The sequence below is a fragment of the Musca autumnalis genome, unplaced genomic scaffold, assembly GCF_047663935.1.
Source record: "Musca autumnalis isolate F117 unplaced genomic scaffold, ASM4766393v1 scaffold_4, whole genome shotgun sequence".
Lineage (NCBI taxonomy): Eukaryota > Metazoa > Arthropoda > Insecta > Diptera > Muscidae > Musca > Musca autumnalis.
Window position 1 is genome coordinate 46,529,285 of NW_027411977.1, and position 24,411 is coordinate 46,553,695.

Genomic DNA, 24,411 nt, shown 5'->3' on the forward strand with positions numbered 1-24,411 from the left:
GATCAGCCAAGATCACCCATATAAGTTAACGCATGTTAGAATAACAATCAGTCGTCGTTGAGCAGCCGACAAGTAAACATGTGCATGGATATACGCATAATTTTATTGGGGACACTGAACAAAACCGCGCACACCCGAAACATGTTTACTGGTCACAAGTCTAGCAACCACTGAATGCTGATACAAACTTTGAAAAAATTAAAACGCACGCAAGAGCGGGAGAGAAAACCATAATGTACTGGGAAAAATTGTGGGTTACATTCCGTTGGAATATATACAATGGTTGTAAACAATAAATGAAGAATGATGTATTAAGTTTTGGCTAAAAAATAATAATGGAATTGAGAAACATGATATAGACAAAGTAAATAAACGTAAATTAAATAAATCAAAATTCAGAATTGATATTCCACACAAAAATAAAAAGTATCTTATATAATCACTTAATGATAATAAAGTGCTAAAAAGCTACTTTTTAATTGCCACTTATCTCCTTCTTTTAAAAGTTTTAAATCATAAAAGTCATTGCGAATTACCAAACTCATTATCAATCATAATCAGTGTGACCAGATTTAAAAAAGGGTTGCAGCTAAATCAGCCTTAAAATAATGCTAAAAAATGCTAAAATAAATTTAAAATGCTAAAAAATAATGCTAAATTAAAAAACGTTATTTTTTAATAAAATATACCCTCCACCATAGTATAGTGGGTATATTAAGTTTGTTTTTCCGTTTGTAGTGCAGAAATAATTATTTGCGACCCTATATTCTTAATAAGAGTAAAATTCTTAGTCGATCTGTGCATGTCCGTCCGTCTGCGGTAATCATTCCTGGAATCCACCAAAATTGATATAGGACACTGAAGTTTTGGAAAGATCCGTCTTTTGTTTGCAGGTAGGTCAAGTTCGAAGATGGACTGTATCATTCCATATTTTGATACAGACCCTATAAAACGGTACCGGCCGATTTCAGGTATAATGCTGTCATTGTTTGGAATATTTTTTTAGCTACTTGTTCAGACCGATTTAGTTATTGTTTGTCATTTATGTTTTTAGCTACATTTTCAGACCGAACTAGCCGTAATTTAGAATTTAGGGTTGTCAAAAAACGTCTCCATTAAAAATTGGAGACATAGGTCAATGTTTTGGAATAGGCCCCATAAAACGATACGGCAAACTTAACGTTTTTACTTGTTTTATTGTATTTGCTTATTCACATTTCCATTCCTATAAACCAGAGTAAAGACGAAAAACTACTAGTCCGGTCAAAATAGACATTGAAATAGCAAAAATTCCCACAAAGCTGAATTTTGGTGGAGAGCTAGGGTTTGCCATTAGAAGCAACGTCCTAAAAGTCCCCATCGATCCCATGTGTGCAAAAAAAATTATTCGGGGTCAAAGGTCAAAATTTAAGGGTTTTTAGGTTTTCGGATTTATTTTTTGAAAACGGTTGGTCTAATCATAAAGTGACTAAAATAAATATTGTAGACAGAAAAATTATCTACAAGTTTGACCCTTATAATTTTTTCTTAGAAGGAACCATTCTTGAGATATAGCAGTTCTAAAAAACACATGATTTTTATGCACTTATAAGGGAAATATGCACATATTCAGACGAACCGGCTAAAATAAGGGAAGTAATCGGGTCTGTCCCCCAAAAAAATATATATTTTCTTGAAGAGCGATATTATAGCTATCTTCTAAAAAAATTCCAACTAAATCGGAGTGTGTTTAGTAGAGTTATTCAATGTTAGAGTCATTTTATGCAAAAATAGGCCATTTAACCCACATGTATAATCGAAAGCCCAACGGGAACGACCTCAACGAAAACACTCCGATTTTTTTCAAGTTTTGTCCGAAGGTAGGGTTTGTTGCGCTGATTACGGAAATGTATAAATTTCAACGGTTGCGGATCCGGTTCGCCGGTTATTAGACCCGAAAGACCAAATTTAAAAACCGGGTTAGACCCGGTTCTACTGAACCGATTACTGCAAAGTGGATATCGTTTGAAAGCTTACGGAAGTATCTAACACATAGTGTCGTTACTTTAACCGGTTCGCCTCAAAATGTACTTACGCGGCTAATTTTTTATTTTACCTTTAGATCGAGATATCTCGAAAATGGTAAGTGTTTTTTTAAGAATCATAGACAATTATTGAATCTACAACTTTTACTTTAGCGGGCTTTTGCTAAGTATTACCGTTTTTGAGAAAAATTAAAAAAACTGAATAATGCCTCCAAAAATGACCTTTGACCCCGAATAACTTGTTTTGCACACATGGGATCGATGGGGACTTTTAGGACGTTGCTTCTAATGGTCAACCCTGTTCTATTCAATTCAGCTGTTCTATTCAATTCAACCAACATTTATCAGATTTTTTATAAAAAAGTACTAAACTATCTCCGATTTCGTGGATAGAATAATGCTAAATTAATATTGAAAAATGCTAAGAAAAATGCTAAATGGAAATTTTGCGGCTAAATACAAAAAAATAATGCTAAATTTAGCTGCGAAAATGCTAAAATGGCCACACTGATCATAATGTATGAATCAAACATATTTAATACACTTATTCTGAAATTAACTTCAACCTAATTTCTTTAAGTGCATACAAACAAATCATGCGCACATCCAACCGATGTTGCTTCTTCGCTTTCTCAACAGCGACTGAGAATAAAAGCGTAAATGACTCAACAGCAACACCAGTGGATGCCCGTGCACAGGGCTGCCAGGAGGAGGCATTGTGACTCACAAGAGAGCCCATTTGCTCTAAGTGAGCGTAAATTTGTTATCGCTCACAGCCTGTGTAGATGCTAACACGTTGTGAACAACAACAAATTTACGCTCATTGAGAGCACAAGAGAGACCCAAAAATGTTCTCTGCCTCACTCTGCTCTAAAGCCATACGTTGAAACTTTTATCTTGCATAGCTTTTGTTAGAGAGCGGAAGTGAAGGAGCTCCTTTATCTCCGCTCTCTCCCAAAAGCTGTGAAAGCGTGTGCCTTTAGAGCAGTGTTCACCAGCGAGCCCTTACTGAGAACAAATGAGCGTAACTTTCAATGTAAAACACACAGTAATGTATGCTCACTTCCTCTCAGTAAGGGCTCGCTGGTGAACACTGCTTTAGAGCAGGGATGGACAAAGAGAATCGCACACATTTTATCTTAAATATTTCACACTGCATTTTTGTTTGCTTTTCTTATCTTTTTTAGCTTTTAAAACTTTAAATGTATTCTAAAAGTTGCATATTGTTTAAAAATATTTATAAAACAATGTACATATCGTCACCATAAATGCCCGAAGACGTAACCGACATGAAAATCGAAATTCGTTTTTTGACGTAATATGATACATAAACCTAAAATACATGCTCTGGCAAAATTTCTAGCTTCTACGTTCAAAAACAACGATGCTATTCAAGAAATGGCATTTCTGAAAATGGGATAATATTGCAGATTTTGTTGTAATGGAAGATCTCAAAACTAAGCACTTCAGCGGTTTTGGCTTCACTACTAATTCCCCTTCGTATATGATCGATAATATCCCATATACTCGCCTTCATAAGATTAGAATTCCATAAAACAGTTTTTAATTTTATAACGTTTGTTGCTTCTCCTGTAAAGTTTTGATTTTATGGGTTACGTCTTCGGGCATTTATGGTGACGATATATATTTTTGATTGTACTTGTGTCAATTATGGCTAAGATTAACAGTAATCTACGCTAGAGTACTGTTTTGTTCACCATTGTTTTAGAGCGGTGTTGCTCAAAATTTGCATTAGTCTCTCTGAGCGAGTCTTTCAATTGCTAAACCACGACAGCTGAGAATAAAGAGAATATATTTTGTTGTTGCAGCAATGGAAGGCATTGTGACTCACAAGAGAGCCCATGTGCTCTAAGTGAGCGTAAATTGGTTATCGCTCACAGCCTGTGTAGATCAGCCAAGATCACCCATATAAGTTAACGCATGTTAGAATAACAATCAGTCGTCGTTGAGCAGCCGACAAGTAAACATGTGCATGGATATACGCATAATTTTATTGGGGACACTGAACAAAACCGCGCACACCCGAAACATGTTTACTGGTCACAAGTCTAGCAACCACTGAATGCTGATACAAACTTTGAAAAAATTAAAACGCACGCAAGAGCGGGAGAGAAAACCATAATGTACTGGGAAAAATTGTGGGTTACATTCCGTTGGAATATATACAATGGTTGTAAACAATAAATGAAGAATGATGTATTAAGTTTTGGCTAAAAAATAATAATGGAATTGAGAAACATGATATAGACAAAGTAAATAAACGTAAATTAAATAAATCAAAATTCAGAATTGATATTCCACACAAAAATAAAAAGTATCTTATATAATCACTTAATGATAAAGTGCTAAAATGCTTTTTAATTGCCACTTATCTCCTTCTTTTAAAAGTTTTAAATCATAAAAGTCATTGCGAATTACCAAACTCATTATCAATCATAATCAGTGTGACCAGATTTAAAAAAGGGTTGCAGCTAAATCAGCCTTAAAATAATGCTAAAAAATGCTAAAATAAATATTAAAATGCTAAAAAATAATGCTAAATTAAAAAACGTTATTTTTTAATAAAATATACCCTCCACCATAGTATAGTGGGTATATTAAGTTTGTTTTTCCGTTTGTAGTGCAGAAATAATTATTTGCGACCCTATATTCTTAATAAGAGTAAAATTCTTAGTCGATCTGTGCATGTCCGTCCGTCTGCGGTAATCATTCTGGAATCCACCAAAATTGATATAGGACACTGAAGTTTTGGAAAGATCCGTCTTTTGTTTGCAGGTAGGTCAAGTTCGAAGATGGACTGTATCATTCCATATTTTGATACAGACCCTATAAAACGGTACCGGCCGATTTCAGGTATAATGCTGTCATTGTTTGGAATATTTTTTTAGCTACTTGTTCAGACCGATTTAGTTATTGTTTGTCATTTATGTTTTTAGCTACATTTTCAGACCGAACTAGCCGTAATTTAGAATTTAGGGTTGTCAAAAAACGTCTCCATTAAAAATTGGAGACATAGGTCAATGTTTTGGAATAGGCCCCATAAAACGATACGGCAAACTTAACGTTTTTTACTTGTTTTATTGTATTTGCTTATTCACATTTCCATTCCTATAAACCAGAGTAAAGACGAAAAACTACTAGTCCGGTCAAAATAGACATTGAAATAGCAAAAATTCCCACAAAGCTGAATTTTGGTGGAGAGCTAGGGTTTGCCATTAGAAGCAACGTCCTAAAAGTCCCCATCGATCCCATGTGTGCAAAAAAAATTATTCGGGGTCAAAGGTCAAAATTTAAGGGTTTTTAGGTTTTCGGATTTATTTTTTGAAAACGGTTGGTCTAATCATAAAGTGACTAAAATAAATATTGTAGACAGAAAAATTATCTACAAGTTTGACCCTTATAATTTTTTTCTTAGAAGGAACCATTCTTGAGATATAGCAGTTCTAAAAAACACATGATTTTTATGCACTTATAAGGGAAATATGCACATATTCAGACGAACCGGCTAAAATAAGGGAAGTAATCGGGTCTGTCCCCCAAAAAAATATATATTTTCTTGAAGAGCGATATTATAGCTATCTTCTAAAAAAATTCCAACTAAATCGGAGTGTGTTTAGTAGAGTTATTCAATGTTAGAGTCATTTTATGCAAAAATAGGCCATTTAACCCACATGTATAATCGAAAGCCCAACGGGAACGACCTCAACGAAAACACTCCGATTTTTTTCAAGTTTTGTCCGAAGGTAGGGTTTGTTGCGCTGATTACGGAAATGTATAAATTTCAACGGTTGCGGATCCGGTTCGCCGGTTATTAGACCCGAAAGACCAAATTTAAAAACCGGGTTAGACCCGGTTCTACTGAACCGATTACTGCAAAGTGGATATCGTTTGAAAGCTTACGGAAGTATCTAACACATAGTGTCGTTACTTTAACCGGTTCGCCTCAAAATGTACTTACGCGGCTAATTTTTTATTTTACCTTTAGATCGAGATATCTCGAAAATGGTAAGTGTTTTTTTAAGAATCATAGACAATTATTGAATCTACAACTTTTACTTTAGCGGGCTTTTGCTAAGTATTACCGTTTTTGAGAAAAATTAAAAAAACTGAATAATGCCTCCAAAAATGACCTTTGACCCCGAATAACTTGTTTTGCACACATGGGATCGATGGGGACTTTTAGGACGTTGCTTCTAATGGTCAACCCTGTTCTATTCAATTCAGCTGTTCTATTCAATTCAACCAACATTTATCAGATTTTTTATAAAAAAGTACTAAACTATCTCCGATTTCGTGGATAGAATAATGCTAAATTAATATTGAAAAATGCTAAGAAAAATGCTAAATGGAAATTTTGCGGCTAAATACAAAAAAATAATGCTAAATTTAGCTGCGAAAATGCTAAAATGGCCACACTGATCATAATGTATGAATCAAACATATTTAATACACTTATTCTGAAATTAACTTCAACCTAATTTCTTTAAGTGCATACAAACAAATCATGCGCACATCCAACCGATGTTGCTTCTTCGCTTTCTCAACAGCGACTGAGAATAAAAGCGTAAATGACTCAACAGCAACACCAGTGGATGCCCGTGCACAGGGCTGCCAGGAGGAGGCATTGTGACTCACAAGAGAGCCCATTTGCTCTAAGTGAGCGTAAATTTGTTATCGCTCACAGCCTGTGTAGATGCTAACACGTTGTGAACAACAACAAATTTACGCTCATTGAGAGCACAAGAGAGACCCAAAAATGTTCTCTGCCTCACTCTGCTTTAGAGCATTGATGCTCAAAATAAAAAAGAGAGTAAAGTAATGAGAGAATCACAAGAAAATTTGTATCAACATTTAGTGGTTGCTAGACCTGTGACCAGTAAACATGTGGCGGATGTGTGCGGTTTTGTTCAGTGTCCCCACTAAAATTATGCGTATATCCACGCAAATGTTTACTTGTCGGCTGCTCAACGACGACTGATTGTTATTCTCACATACGTTAACGTATATGGATGATCTTGGCTGCTTTAGAGTTCATTCTATCTCACACTAGTCATCAATGTCCACTATCTCTAAAAATGTTGTACATACCTTATATCGGCATTCGACAGCCCTTTACTCGCTAGCTATTAACGCATTGAAAACCCATGCAACCACACCATGTGTGCTCAATTTTTTGTTGTTCTGTATCGATTGCTGCCTTAAATATTTTGGTATAAAAAATCTCCAGCTGTAGTTGGAACTGATGAATATTAGACCAGACATGAACGCGTCTTTACGAAAACGTTGATCACAATTCACACGAACACTTACGCTCCGTCGTTTAGTCGTTGTTGAGAAGGCAACAGATTAACGTGCGCAGGTATGTACACTTTATTTGTTTTGGTATTTAATAAATTGTTGTTGTTTAATAAAATTCCGACTTTTAACACATGGCCATTTATTTAAAATACCTTTTTGAACTTTCCCGTATTGATTTAACAATTAAAAAACAAATAAAACCCGAAATTTAAAATATTTTATTTACTATTCGGTTCTCTTTCCCATACAATAACCCAGTATAGCATACTCTTCGTGTGCCCCACTGAATTAGACTGAGTTAAATAATGCAATCGAAAAACTCTTTTATATAGGAAAGCAGATACATATGTATATATATAATACTTTTATTATAACAGAGCTGAGCAAAATCGAGAGAGAGACAAATTTAAGGGAGAATTAATATTTAAATTTTTTTGATGTTTCATTACTTATTTCAACATTTTTTAAACATTAATGTTGTCTAAAATCGTCAACAATGCAAATTATTAAAAAATATAAATAAAAAATTGCATAAACTTTTAATTGTTTATGGTTCACAAAAAGCTAAGAGTACGTTTTCACAATTTGGATGTGTGCTAGCACACAGGGCAGAAAGAGATAGAAAGAAAATAAATAAAAACATTATGTCTGTTCGATAGCCCAAAAGTTTGTACAAATGTGTACAAACTTTTACAAAATGCTGTTCGATAACAAACTTGTTCAGTGAAAGAGAAATGAGAAGTAGTTGTACAAGTACTTGCAAATACTTTTTACTTGCGAAGTTATTGAACAGGCCTATGGGCTGCAATACATTATTTATTTTTTTCTATTTATTTTTTTATTAGTTTTTTATTTTTATTTATTTTCTATTTTTCTTCTCTTTTAGAGAAGTTATAATTTGCAATTTCCGCCTACATTAATTTTGTCATTTTAAAAATGTTTTTTTTTTGCCTGACTTGGTGCAAAGCCTTGCCTTCAGAGTGCAAAGCGAGTATGCTTAGTGCCAATTTACATCCCAATTTACATCATGAATGTACTTTTTTGGATTCTGTAGGATACTGTAATGCATGTAAACAACAATGCAAATAACTTTATCAGAATGTTTTTACAATAGTCCTTTGTTGTTGTTATGACTCAATATAATTATAAACATTTTGCTATAAACTCATATAAACAACAAGATAATGAGTCGATTGGAAATAAATAACCCTTGACGTTCAACAAATACAGCTATCAGGAACGAGATTTCAGAAAATAATACCTTTATACAAGATAACAGCAAGTTGACTAATTCCAGGCTAGAGACTTCGGTCTTTCGATTGAAAATTCACTTACAACGACTCACAAGTCGTCTTCATTTTCGTAATGAAGAGATCAACACCTGGTAGAAAAGCTAACAAACTAAATTGCACCGATATTTTGAGAACTTTTTAGGAATTGAAACTTTTAAATAAGTAGAGATTGAATGTGTTTAGGGTCTCTTCAGAATTTTGTGGCCCTTTTTGAACAGTTGAACTTGTCGACAAAAATGTGGATTAGGAATTAACACAAATGTTGAACTTTTGTGGGGGAGGTACCCTTAGAGAGGACCGAAATGGGCCTCATGGAACTAAGTTTGGAAAAAAGATGACGAAGACCAAACGTTGCACCAAATCGGTAGAACAGTGCGAGAGCCGCATATGGTGACATAGGGTTTTTTACACCTTTCGGGAAATATGGACCAAGAAATATGGACTTGCCCCTGAAAAACTATTACCGACGTAATGGAGGTAGCGACAGCAAATCGCTTCAACACAAATCAAAGTGATTCGAGAGCAGGTCTTAAAGTGAACTTATCCGTAATTTTGTGTGGGAGGTACCAAAAGGAGCAGACAAATATAGTCCATATTCGAACTATATCTATATCTGGTAAATATATTAGGATACTTTGCACTCCCTTCAAGAGTCATCGTGCGCATAATTTTTCCGAACATTTTTGAACTTTTGTGGCGGAAGGAGTGGACCGACCGATATGGTTTATCTTCGAACTTAAACTTTGGACAAAACATTATGAATGCGAAATTTTGGACCGAATTGGCAGATCCGTTCGAGATTTATCTTGCGCTCCATCCACTACACACGGTGTCATGGGGTTTTTTTCCGCCGTTCAGGCTATTTTTCCAGGAAGTATGGACTTGCCCCTGATGAAACTTGTACCGTCGTATGGAGGGCAGCGAATACAAGTTGTTACAAAACAAATCAGCGATTCGAGAGCAGGTCCTAAACTGAACTTTTCCCAAATTTTGTGTGGGAGGTACCCGAAGGAGTGGACCGATTAAGTCCATATTGGATCTTCATCTTATTTTGGTAGAACTTTCACGATGTACAATGTGTGGGCCAAATCGTTTATTCCCATCAAGAGTTACCGTGCGCACAAATTTTTCGAACATTTTCGAACTTGAAGTTTGGGCAAAATATTACGAATGCCAAATTTAGGACCGACGCGGTTGCTCCGTTCGATAGTTATCGTGCGCACCAGCCAGCCAGAAAGGGCGTGAAACATATGTAAAAACTTCAAAATTTCGAAAATCGGGAGGTACCGTTATATGGGGTCTGTATCAAAACGTGGACCTATGTCCATAATTTTTATCGGAAAAGTTTTTTGTAAAGTGAAAACACCGCATCTCAAAATTCAACCACTTTAGTTGATAAGTTTAGCTAAAATATTCAAAATACAGAAACATTAAGAAGTACCGTTGCATGGGGACACTAAAACGTGGACCTTCCCAATTTTTTGAATTTTGCTACTCGCGCCATAGTGCAGCGTTTTTTGAGGTTATGCGCCATTATCTCGGGAACTATGGACTTGCCCTCGAAAAAAAATTAGAGTGGCGTAACGGGGCCGCACGAACATCCTGTTACAAAAAAATTCATAGCGATTCGTGAGGTGTCTCTAAACTGCACTTATTTCCAGTTTTGTGTGGGAGGTACCTGAAGGAGTACACCGATAGAATCCATATTCGAACCTGATGTATGCCTAGAGGTAGTATTACCATATGCAAAGTTTGGTTCAATTCTGTTACTCCCTTCGAGAGTTATCGTGCGCACAAGTTTTGCGACAATTTTTTATCATTTGTGGGAGAGTACCTGAAGGAGTGGACCATCTTCGAACTTAAATCGAATCTGGACAAAATATTTCGATACCCAAAATTTCAACCGAATCGATTGATCCGTTCGAGAGTTACTGTGCGCACCAGCCAGACAGCCAGACGGACGGACATTGCTAGATCTACTCAAAATTGTCTGAAACGGATATCGTACAAACATACTTGGGGTCTAAAACCATTATTTCGATGAGGCACATTTTTGGTCGTATCAAAGTGTAAACACCCTCTATAGCCTAAAGGCTGAGGGTATAAAAAGCCAAACAAATCATGAAAATCTATTTATTGTAAATGAAAATATTTATGTATATGAATGAAAAAAATCGAATATGTTTTAATCGCGGTCTTGTGTTTTAAACGCGTTTTAGTTGTTGAGGAATTCATATATGAGTGTTTTTGTGTTTTTCATATGTTCTAACTATTTTATAAATGGCAAACACCAATAAACAAATCCATAATTAGGAACTTTTGGGTTATCGAACAGACCTAATAAGCGGTGTTTTAGTGTGCGGCACGTCGTTCGGACTTGGAGGAGGTTAAGGCCTGGGGACATAAGCTGCCTTGCCTGCTTGCCTTGCTTTCCTGCTTCATTTCTGACATAACAAATATAAAAGAATAAAGAAGGCCGAGCCAATTTCGAACTATGTTGCCCTTTTCTTTTATATTCTCTTTTCAGAAGCAAGCAGGCGGGGCAGCTTATGTACCCAGGCCTTTAGTCCCAATTTACATTAGGCGAGTTTACTTGCGGCAATTGTCAGTTTGTAGGTGAGAGAGGGTGCTGAGAGGCAAAGGGTTACCATATGCCTCACCTCTCTCTCCTACAAAATGACAATTGCCGCAAGTAAACTCGCCCAATGTAAATTGGGACTTACATAATCCCAATTTACATTAGGCGACTTTACTTGCCGCAATTGTCAGTTTGTTGGTGAGAGAGGGTGTTGGGAGGCAAAGGGTTACCATATGCCACACCTCCCTCTCCATCAAACTGACAATTGCCGCAAGTAAAGTCGCCTAATGTAAATTGGGACATATCATTTATATGAAAAAGTCTTTATGGGAAATAGTTTTTTTTAATGATATATTTTTTTTTCACAAAAATTATACAGTATGCAAAACTTATATTCGAACACCCTTCAGAAATGAGTAAAATCGGTATTTATGCAGATATATTAAAAACAAATGCTTTAATTAATTGGATAGAGAATATTTAAGAATAATTTACCTGAAACGAAGACTTATTTTAATTAGTTCCATCATTTACGGTGAATAGCGTTCAGAGTCGATGCAAAATTCATATTCGAACACCTTAATGGTACTTTACACGATATGCTTTTTTTACGTATGGGTTGTCACTTTTTATATACAAAATGTATAAGTTAGCAAATAAAATTATGATAATGGGAAAAAGCATGATCAGCATATTCCCACAGTCAATGTTATTCTCACTGGTAACACGAACCAGTGGCAGCAGCAACAGCAGCTAAGCCAAATGCAAACACTTTTAATTTAGTCTGCCAAAGCAACTCGAGAAACAAACACAAACCCTTACCTACCGCAACAACGGAGATAGACAGCAACAGAATCAACAACAACAACAAACAAAACAAATAAAGAATAAATTAGTTAAAGTGAAAATATAAGACAATTAAATAAGAGTAAATAGTTTGTAATAATTAATAAAATAAAATATAATAAACATCTTTAAAAAAGTTTAATTGGCGCCCAACTATAGAGCTTACCCGCCTTATGTTAGTAGAATAACCATAAAATAACATAAAATGAAAAAGTGAATTGAATAGTGAAGTGTCAAAATGAACGCCGAACAAATTAGGCAAATAATCAATGACGTAGTGACCGCAGCACTACAGCGCGAAAGTGCTCGAATTGAATTCGAAAACAGGGCCTTATGGGACGACCTTAGTGACCTAAAAATACGTCTTCATGAATTGCAAAAATTGTCCACAGTGGACACATCATTAAACCAATGTCAAGCCGACAACATAGACGAAACTAATGTCAAATATGAAAATAGTGAAATAAATTTCAGTGCACAATTTCAGGAAGAAATTACAGAAATTAAAGCCCACAAGATTAATGAAACCAGTGTCAAAAATTTTTCTATTAATGAAAATAGGGAAACAAATTTCAGTGGACAATTTGAGGAAGAAATTACAGAAGTTAAAGCCCACAAGATAGACGAAACAAATGTCACATATTTTTCTCTAAAAAATGAGAATGAAAATCGTAAAGAAAATTTAACTGCACAATTTGAAAAGGATATAAATGTCGTTGGAGACAAGCCAATAATTGTAGAATCATCGGTTCAAAGCAGGCTTTTTATAGTGAAAAAAATATTGTCTGAAGACAAACATTTACATCGTTTCCCCAATGAAACACATAGTCTTAATGCAAATGTAAATGCCACAAAATATTCCACCCTTTCTAAAAACGACAATTTATTCAATTTGTTACCACTTAACCTATTCCAAAATAAAATTAATGTCATTTTCACATACTTTGAAACTATTTTTATAGAGTACTACAGATCACACGGAACTTTAAATACTATTGGCTCTTGTTATGAAAATGGTTAAAAAGACCAAGAAATTCCCAAAGGACTGCCGGGCTTTAACACAGTCGAAGCGTAACCGGCACCTTCATAAATATATTATGGAGATATTTTTACTAAAGACCTTTTTTAATTTTATTTCAATAAAATAGAATTTTATAGTTTTTACTTTCTTTTAAAATACTATTAGGTTAATATTATTTTCCTTCACTACACTTGAAATAGTTTACTTTACATTCGTTCTGCCCTAGTTGTTAGCTACAAATTTGGTAAGGAGTATTTGTATAATTAAAGTTCAGTGATTTGAATTTAATTATAAACCTACATTTTGCTCCCACCCTCTCCACCCACAAAATTAGCTGTCGTTCTATAACGAAACCTAAGAAAAGATTGGTTTTGCGAGATAATGTTTGAGTTCTCGTTCGGTCGAAGCTAAGAAATTATCTGATTTGTGCACGACAAAGTGCTAAAAAAAAAATGACTAAACTTATAGATTTCTTTAGATTCTGGAACAGAACTACTAACTCTTAAATTAAATACATTAAAGCCGATTTTGAAACTTATTCAGAACACAAATGTCCATTTCGGCTAAACTGTTATTCAAACAGAATAATTTTAATTCAAATACAATCTTGACTTACCAACAACTTCAATCATTTACCTTCAAATTATAAACTACCTTACATATACAGACAATTTTATTTTTTCTTTCAATTTGTGAAAGACAAGATAAAAGATAAAATATGAAATTGAAGTGCATTGACAGAAAATGAAAATAAGAAACAATATTTAACTAAAAACAAAGGAAACCCTAAGATTTACATTCTCGATTTCGGATTTTATCTTTTACATTACCCTCATGCTTATACACAGACAAAATTTTTGATTTTTGACTCAATCGTTTAGTTTTTAACCACAGTATGATGAGATTCATAGTTAGCCTGATCTCAGGAAACTCTAACTTTCACTAAAGAATTTACACTCATAAAATACGTGAAATCGGGTTCAAAGTGCTCAGCTGATAGATCTGACACTATATAATGCAAGTTGTTGAACACAGGTAGATGTATGAATAATTGGAGAAAGATTTGGCTAAAACTAACTAGAGTTTAGACAATACGCTTTCACCTTTATGTAACAAACTAGAGTTTCCAATAGTACTGGAAAGTCCCTAACTAATAAGAGGGAGGAGGGTCCATCAGGACATTATTAAGACCAACGTTTATTTGAGTATTTTATTTTACATTGACTTTTGGATAAAAAAAGTTAAAATAACAGTCCCAAAATTACTGATCTTAAAGCCATTGTTCTGTCACTCACTATTTAAATTTCATCTATAATCCACTCGTTTTGGAAGTTAACTAAATTTATCATACCGAAAGAAATGGTTATTCTACGGAATATTTTAACATTTAATTTGCGTTCTTAAAAAAAAAAAAAAAAACAATATAAAAAATTAACATATGTCAGGTAATATTCTAAGATTCAATTATTATTATAACTTATTCTGAATTATAAAAATTATATACCAGCGTAGTTATTCACTTGCTAAACATTCAATGTACGTCATATTCAAAAATTAAATCACAATAATAACTTATTTTTAAGATATTAACATTTTATGTTTAACATTATGGAGTATTTTAATTTGCAATCTAATTGTAATCGGCCGTAGGGCTTAAAATTGCATTATACGAAATAAATAAAAAAATAGTTAGCAATTAATTTGCATCCTTATTAAATGTCCTAAACCTAAGTCAACATGTAACAAGCTGAACATTTTCCCAGTTGCCCACAACAATCGTTCAAATTGAGGATTCAACTGTTGCCGTTTGCAGAAATTTTACAATGGCTGTTAAAAAGTGTAGCGTTATCACGCCCATGTTCCGTGAACCTTCAACATCCTCGTCCTGCGCTTTATAACTCGTTTCGGGTAACGAAGTGATGTGCGTCCGAACTGATGTAGTAGACGAAAAAGGAGAAATACCATTGATGGTGAATCGGACATATCTAATACTGTTTGACGATGATGTTAAAATCAGTGATACCGTTTCCAAAAACAGGAATGGTTCGATATCATTAACACCGGGAATACCTCGAACAGCTGTCGTCAACTTGACTGCACATTTCGAAGTTTTGAATTTGCCTTACCTTCACCATACAAACGTACAGAATTTTAAGCACATAAACAACCTTCAAGCTGCCTTTAAAAAATTCTTACTGCCGTGTTAAACTAAAATCTCTGGATCCGGGGACGGCTCCAATTTAGGAGGAGAGGAGTTAGCAAATAAAATTATGATAATGGGAAAAAGCATGATCAGCATATTCCCACAGTCAATGTTATTCTCACTGGTAACACGAACCAGTGGCAGCAGCAACAGCAGCTAAGCCAAATGCAAACACTTTTAATTTAGTCTGCCAAAGCAACTCGAGAAACAAACACAAACCCTTACCTACCGCAACAACGGAGATAGACAGCAACAGAATCAACAACAACAACAAACAAAACAAATAAAGAATAAATTAGTTAAAGTGAAAATATAAGACAATTAAATAAGAGTAAATAGTTTGTAATAATTAATAAAATAAAATATAATAAACATCTTTAAAAAAGTTTAATTTATACGCGAAGTGACAGCATATATGTAAAATAACATATCGTGTGAAGTACCCATAAAAGGGACTACATTTTTGCTATTTTTGATGCATTTTTCTGGGTAAAGTTCGACCTTTTTGTACTTGTATATCCTTTTAGAGGACTCTGATGTACAAACACATAAAATTTATTAAAGTTAATGTTCGAAATTAAAAAAAAAAAAATAAATTGTTTAAATTTTCTACAAAACTAAGTAATATTGTTCAAGAAATGAATACTAATGGTGCATTTTGGATGGATATTGGTAATAATAGCTAATCCAAGCTGCTCTATGACAAAATACGTGGTCATTTTTAAAAATAAATTGTGCTAGCTCCTTAGAATTTAAGCCTGTCTAAGCTTATGGCAGGACTTTACTCATTTATACGTGTGAAAATTAACACGTATCCTTCACTAAGTCGATTAAAATTTATAATAATATTAGTGTACAATTCAAAAATTCATTCTACAACAATAATTATGGATAATTGCAGCGAAAAACTTGTTTTTTTAAAGTCGTAATGTCGACAGACTAGAACTTAATTTTTAAATGGGGTAATCTTTTCCAAAAACTCAACAAAAATGATAGATTTGCCTGAAAGGTAGCTCATTGGTTATAGAAAATTAAAAAAAAAAAATAATAAACATTAATGTTTGATATGCATGAAAAAAATGGCGAAAAAATATCGTGGATCACAGGCAGAGCGAATACGTTTTGTTTAGATCACATTCGGAGTCCTTCTCGAATATTCAAAGCCTATTTACGCCACTTAGTGAAGGATACGTGTTCATTTTCACACGTATAAATGAGAAATGTCCTGCCATAAGCCTAGACAGGCTTAAATTCTAAGGAGCTAGCACCATTTATTTTTAATAAGGATAACATATTTTGTCAGAGAACGTCTAAGATTAGCTATTTTAAGCAATATCCATCCAAAATTTGCCATAAATATTCATTTCTTGAACAATATTGCTTAGTTTTGTAGAATTTTTTTTTATATTTATAAACAATTTAATTTTTTTAAAAAAAAAAATGTAGAACTTTAACTTTTCTAAATATTATGTTTCTGTACATCACAAGGATATTTTCAAGTACAAAAAAGTGGAAATTTATCCAGAAAAATACTTCAAAAATGCAGTGTCTTAAGGTGTTCGAATATGAATTGAGCCTTGACTCTTAACGCCATCTACTGTAAATGATGGAACTAATTAAACTATATCTTTGTTCCAGGTAAATTATTCTCAAATATTCTCTATCCAATAAATTAAAGCACTTGTTTCTACCATATCTGCCATAAACAACGGTTTTACTCATTTTTGAAGAGTGTCCGAATATGAGTTTTGCATACTGTATATCCCTAATATACATCGAACCATGGCCGAACTACCAGGTAGTGGTATCACACCAGCTGATCGAATATGAAAAGTCAAATCCCATTATAAAAAAATATTTTTGTTTTAATTTCCCCAACAACATAAAGAATATTTTGACATAACATATTCAAAATTTTACGATGCCACTACCTGGGTAATTGTGCCATGCATCGAACATAGAAAAAAATATATAAAATGTATTGAATTTGACACTAACATTACAGCCCAGTTCAATCAGCTGGGTATTGCTGTTACCTTTTATTGTTCTACCATGACTATAGATGTGTCGTTTTATTCTTTCAGTAATAATTATTCAGTAACTTCTCTTCAGAGAGTAAAGGGGAGTACACACTATCATTCAAAACTGACAGTCAACGTACTTTCAGGACAATTTTCCGGCAAATAACAATTTTTATTTAGCTAAAAACATTTGAAAAACAATATATACGGTATTATTTAGAGAATACAAAAGAAATGTGTCAGTTAGTCTTTGATATTCACGAAATAGACCTCGATGACTGTCAGTTTTGCTTGTCAGTGTGTACTATACTTAAGAGAGATGTTACTCTTTGATGCGAAAATAGAGAAGAAAGTAAAAAAGAAAACATTTAGTAAACTTTAGCAAGATAACAGTGGAGACGCAAAACAAAAACATTGGCGCCGATGCATGAAAGAAAAACTAACTCCAAAGCAATGAAAAAGGTCTTCAATTTTAAGCATCTATACATATAAAATTGGAATTTGTTTGTTTGTGCCTTATAGACTCCAAAACCGCTGAACAGATCTTATTGAAATGTTTAGGGTGCATTGCTACATGGCCTGGAATAAAAATAGGCTATAGGTATCATTTTTTGAAATTTCGCGTTGATCTGGAGATATAGCATCAAAACCGGAGGTACCTCCAAAAAATTTAGATTTTGTATGCAAATATCTTTAGAACTATTACAGATACAATCTCCAAATTTTGTATGTGTGACGGAATTTTATGTATAAATAAATTTACTACATTATATTCAAATCGGTTCAGATTTGGATATAGCTCCCACATACATACATTTTCGGCCGATTTCCTTATTTTATGTACCAAACATGCTATTTATGTCCAATTTCAATGAAATTTGGAATGTGTGGCGGAATTTGTTTTAGAAATAAATGTGCCAAATTATATGGAGTTTGGTTCAGATTTGGATATAGCTCCCATCTACATATATTTTCGGCCGATTTCTTTATTTTATGCAACAAGCACGCTATATATGTCCAATTTCGCTGAAATTTAGAATGTGTGATGGATATTGGCCTAGAAATAAATGTGCCAAATTATATCGAAATCGGTTCAGATTTGGATAAAGCTCCTGTATATATTTTTGCCCAATTTTCTGTATTTTATGCACCAAACTCGATATATATGTCCAGTTTCGCTGAAATTTGGAATGCGTAACTGGATTTGGTCTAGACATAAAAGTGCCAAATTTTATCGAAATCGGTTCAGATTTAGATATTGCTCCTATATATATTTTTGGCCGATTTTCTGTATTTGATGCATCAAACACGCTATATGTGTGCAATGTCGTTGAAATTTGGGATGTCTGACGGAATTTGTGCGAAAAATAAATGTGCCAAATTATATGGAGACCGGTTCAGATTTGGACACACTATATATGTACATATGTCCAATTTCACTGAAATTTGGAAAGCGTGACGGAATTCGTTATAGAAATAAATGGGACAAATAATATCGAAATCGGTTCAGATTTGAATATAGCTCCCATATATTTTCGGCTAATTTTCTGTATTTTATGCACAAAAAACACGCTATGTATTAGAGCTGGCGATATTCCCAGCATTAGATATTCTCGATATAATATTTTAAAATATCGATTGCTATCGATATTATCGTTAAGTTGTCAACACCATTAATTTGGAGATGAAAATGGCGGAAATGTCAATGCTTTTCTTTACATTTTGCACAAGTAGTTCACGGAAATGTAAAGGAGAATAAACAATTGCTTTTATTTTATAAAAATATTAAAAAATGCATTTTACTTTTCCGAAAAATGTGTACGTTTAACTACGGACACACACAAAACCGAAAAGCAGCGACATTTCTATTTATTTCAATGAATTATAGGTTGCGGATTTTTGTTCTGATAATATCGATAGGCAAAACTATCTATCGATATTTAATTTTTAAAACATAATCGATTTTATCGATAGGGCCATCGATTTTTTGCCAGCTCTACTATGTATTGTCAATTTCAATGAATTTTGGAATGTGGGACGGGATTTGGTCTAAAAATAAATTTGACCAATTATACCGAGATCGGTTCATATGGAAATATAGCACCCATATATATTTTCGGTCGATTTCATGTTTTTGTTACGTATGTTCAATTTCAATGAAATTTTGAAGACTTAGCAGTCAGTAGAAGCTTTCGGAGGAGTGTTACCTCCTGAAACATACGAAAATACCATAGTAGCTCCATAACAACCCTGAATAGGTATATAACGCCTTCATATCTCCTATATTTATTCGTTAAAATATTAAAAACGTTAATATAATTATGGCATTCCATTATATTTAATCGTAGTCGGGGCAGCAAAGCGCACCGGGTTCAGCTAGTAATAAATAAAAACAGTTATTAATATATTAATAAAATAATTAATAAATATAGCTGAATTTTAATATTTATAGTATTTTTCATGGTACAAATACACAGGTAGCCGCATCGGCAATTGTTGGTAACATAAGATGTCAAAATTTGACATCAATTCAATGCAATTGACACATTATGTTACCATCAGCTGGCTTGATAATGCTACCTGTATTATTGTACCATGGTATTTTTCCACAAAAATGAGGTAAACATTGCGCAGCTGGCCATTAGCAGATGTTTAAAAAACAGCTGATCGAACTTGCAAACAGCTGTCAAAATTGTTTTCTCACTTCGCTCTCTTTTACTGAACTTTTGTGTAAAAATACAGCATTTAGTAACATTTCGTAATAATTATTACAAACTATGTTGGTGAGTGTGAAAAAATAAGGACCCTTTATGACATCTTTTAATAAGGACCAAATTAGAAAAACACTTATGTAGATTTATAGTAATTAGCTATGTTCCTTTAAGTGCAAGAATCATGAAGATTTGCTGGTTTTAACATTTCTAAAAAGTAAAGGAACAGGTCAATTAATGATAGATTAAGGCGTTTCAGTGTCATAACTTCTTTGTAGACGATCGTTTGTTTTCTAAAACAGATGTACATCGGTTATGCATTGAGCCAACCTAATTTTGGCACCCTTGTGCCGTATCGCGTCCCACGCAACCTGTATAGATTGCCAAAGCTCGGATTTGATGGACACTTTCCCCTGATCGATATTTTATCTTCATTCCACAAATGTTCAATCTGGTTTAAATCAAGGGATTGTGCAAGCCATTTTAACAACATAACTTAATTGCCCTGGTACCAGGATGACCCCTTTGGGTCATCGTCCTGGATGACTCATTTGAGAGATACGTCCTCTTGAGCATACGATAGCATTATATTTTTCAAAATTTCTGTGTAATTTGCTGATTTCATAATACTTTGAATACGGTAAAAAGACACCACTAGAGCTGGCAAACTATCGATATCCGCAACATTCGATAGTTTCGATATTTTCATTTCAAACTATCGATAGTATCGATACTATCGCACTTTCGTTTCAACACACAGTAGAAAGAGGTGACACAAATATTTGTAGATTTTAAATTTCCAGTATTGGTTCCTGGTGAAGCAAACCCGTTAAAACCGCAAAAGTCAACTTTGTAGGTCCGATTTTGGTTATAGTTCTCTCATGCTATACATATTTCTAAAAATATGTCAAGAATTAATTATATGTTGCTATTTTTTCGAATTATAAAGAACAAACATTTTATCGAAGTAAAAATTACCCATTCTTCGTCTGCTCTACTATTTTGAAAAAAAATCTGTATCTCAAAACAGTGATATGCATTCTGATGTTGTCTTACAACATTTTTATATGATAGGTTTTTACCGGGTTAACCTTCTTCATGAAAATTTGAAACCCAGTGGATTTATTAAATCCAGTTATATGTAAACGTACTATTAGAAAACAATTGGTTTGGGTGTATCCATGAATTCTAAATAAATACCATGGCGGAATGATAAATACCCAAAAATACATTGGAAATTTAGCCAATTCGGTTTTGTTCGATAATATCGATTGAAAAAATATCAATCGATAGTGACATTCAAAATAAAGTATCGATATTATCGATAGTTCCATCGATTGTTTGCCAGCTCTAGACACCACACCTTAGGAAGAAAATGAGCTCCACACCATGATGTTACCTCTGCCATATCGATGCCTCACTTTCTCATCCTCGTATCTTAAAAAAAAAAACCTTTCAGGAGTGACAAAAAACAATATATCTTTTGATACATCGGTGTTTGGGTAAAAGTGTAAAATGCAATTGTTAGGGAATTGAGTCCATCTATGCATATTAGTAGTAATAATATGTATATTAATCTTTTTCTGTTTAAGCATGAAACGCATTTATTGAGATATGAGTTAGCTGCATTAACAATAATTATATTAGCTTTGTTCCAGTACTTTTTTAATGGTAGAAGTAGTAAAAGAGCAAACTGTCAAATGTGCTCTCAGAACACATATTTTTTTAAAAAGTACAGGAACGGAAATTGTAGTAAAGTTATTAAAAATTGCAATACTAAATCAACGGCAGACGTCATATAAAACATAAAATAAATATTCGTTGTTACGAATAGTGCTTTCAAATGTATTTTTGTTCTTTTTAAGAAGTTATATACCAAAGAAGTCTCAGAAATAACAAACTTTGGAAGTCTTTGTTGGTCAATAAGAAATAAAAGAACAAGAGCCGTAGCTTCAATCAATATAAATCTGGAACACCCTTGGGATAACAACAAGCATATGAAATCATATTTTAATAAAAGCATCAATTCCCCATCCAGCCAATTTGGGGCAGGCCCAGATATATTTTGGAGACCTAGACAAAAATCCCAGTCAATGTACGCGATTATAATGCATAAATATATGTTTTGTGTATCTAATATGAATAAAAATCATGTTAATATTTCGTTTAGAGATTTATTGAATTGTTGGCTCTTCCACTATTCAGTTTAAAAACTATCATCATTAACATCAACAGCTAATTTTCATTAGGTTATTGGGCCACAATAATGTCCTTTTGGAATTGATTTCATTTTGCATCTCAAAGTTGCATTCATTCATTTACTACAACACCAGCGGGATCCACTACATTATACCGTGTCAACATCGGTGAGCAAATATGTCCTGGATTTGATTGAATCCAACGAACTATGTGCAGCATTGTATTCGGATGTATCATGTAGTTGAAATAGGATCGGCTGGGATATTCCTATCCTTTCCATTCTTTGATGTTAGTGGGAAAGGTAACATTTGACATTTGCGTACAATCATTCAATCTTTGGGCTTGGCATAAGGAGCATTTGTTCCACCGCGCTTATTCTTGTAGTGAAAGACGAGCAATATACATCAAGTTATTGAGGCGGAAACGTGTACAGAAGATGCGATCCCATCTGTACAATTTGACCGTTCCTATAGCAACGTACGATGCTCTTGAATAGCGTACTTGAGGATATGTTTGCTGATGGTTTCCTACATGAAAATAGGAATAGCCTTGGTCACAATTGCCGCAGTTGGACTGTAAGATTGAAATTGTTAAACAGTTATGAGCTTTGCTGAAATTCTGTAAATCCATACCATCAATTTTTATTAAACGATTCAACAGTTATTAACGAAATATCTTGATTCAATTTAATTTGCTATACAATTATTTTCTATTAATGATTTGTTTCAAAGTTTATTTATTTAAAAATATGTCAAATATCTCTTTAAAAATATGTCAAATATTCCTTTTGACAAATTTCCAACTTTTTACACAGCCAAATTTGTGTAGTAGAAAATAGTAGAAGAGAAAGCTATTTGGTGCCATTTTTGGTTAAAGAGAAGGACAAGTTTTGCCACGAATTTTGGCAAAAAATTTTAAAAGTAGTACTAAATAGTACTATTTTGCAAGTTCTGGAACACAACTATTATTTTTTTTTTTTTGCTTCATGAACAAGTTACGAGTTTGTTGAATTCACTTTAGCTTATATGGAAGTACTATTTAGTTCCTTCTTGTGTGCACTTATAGTGGAGAACAAAAAAAGTACATGTTGACTAATTTCAACATATTCAGACACTGCAGCGTGATTGGAGAACAAAAAAGAGGAGATACTTGCATCGGCGTTTATCTCTGTCAGATGGGCTTTTGCTGTTATGGACTTTCAAAGATTAGGGTCCTAGATGTCAAAAGGGATCATTTTGCTCTCTGAAGCAAAGATGTAGAAAAAGCTAATCGATATTTTAGGCACAGTTTTAGTTACTCTTATGTTACACGCTGAAACTTTCATACGAAACTTTCCCATTATTTTGGCGTTCTTAGGTCGAGTTCCCCATTACAGTAATTTCATAAAATTATTTTTGTCTGAAACTCGATCTATGAACGCCAAAATAATGGGAAAGTTTCGTATGAAAGTTTTAGCGTGTAACATAAGAGTTAGTTGTTTCATAGAATTTTGAACAGTTTGGTATCTATACAACAAGTGACTTTCAAAATAGCATTTAAAGGATTTTACATGTTCACAAATTTTGTTCTTTATGGCACAAGCTACACGTTTCCCTTTGATAGTAAATCGAAATTCTTATTTGATTGGAAGCTATGGGCCTATTCCTCTTAATATGAAGGTCTCAAACCTTTGGTGGCCCATAACAGCAAAAAAACACTATGCAACACTGAAAATGCAAACAACTTCCAGTATACATTTTTTGAAAGTACATATTTAGACTACAAAAACCATACTAGGTTTTGTCCTGTCAGATTCAGTTCGGATTTTATGGCCTCATCTAAACCGGGCTAAATCTACATTTTTTGCATTTATCAGGCCTTTATCTCACAATTCTAGAAACGAATAGGAATTTGGTCTTGCTGTCTTTAGCAATGTTGTAGCCCTAAACTAGTAAAACTTATCTTTTGAAAAAAACTACATAAGAAAAACTCCACCTAGGGCAACAAAATCTATAAAATACAGAAAATTTTACATAATTGCTGAAATTCTGGTTAGTATCGGCTAATCTATTGGGAGTTAAACCAAGTAACCTTTTGCAAAAATCTTCCTAATAAAGTTCTCAATTCTTTCTTTAGAAAATTCTGAAACTCTAAAATGCTTACTTCATGTTGTTTCAGCGGTATTTTGCATCACATATTTTACAACACGTATTTCAAA

The 24,411-nt window shown here is 33.6% G+C and overlaps 1 protein-coding gene across 6 annotated transcripts in view; it reads right to left on the bottom strand.

Moving 5' to 3' along the window:
* The window catches only part of LOC141403880 (G-protein coupled receptor Mth2-like), a 536,210-nt gene that overhangs the window by 490,762 nt on the left and 21,037 nt on the right, over nucleotides 1–24,411 (bottom strand). Inside the window, exon 1 of one of the 6 annotated variants that reach the window (XR_012412914.1) lies at nucleotides 7,134–7,669. The exons of 4 other annotated variants lie outside the window; for them this stretch is intronic. The gene's annotated coding sequence lies outside the window, so the exon portion shown is untranslated. Of the gene's footprint in view, nucleotides 1–7,133; nucleotides 7,723–24,411 lie in introns of those variants that run through there. One more of the 6 variants, XM_073986945.1, reaches the window with a different exon arrangement.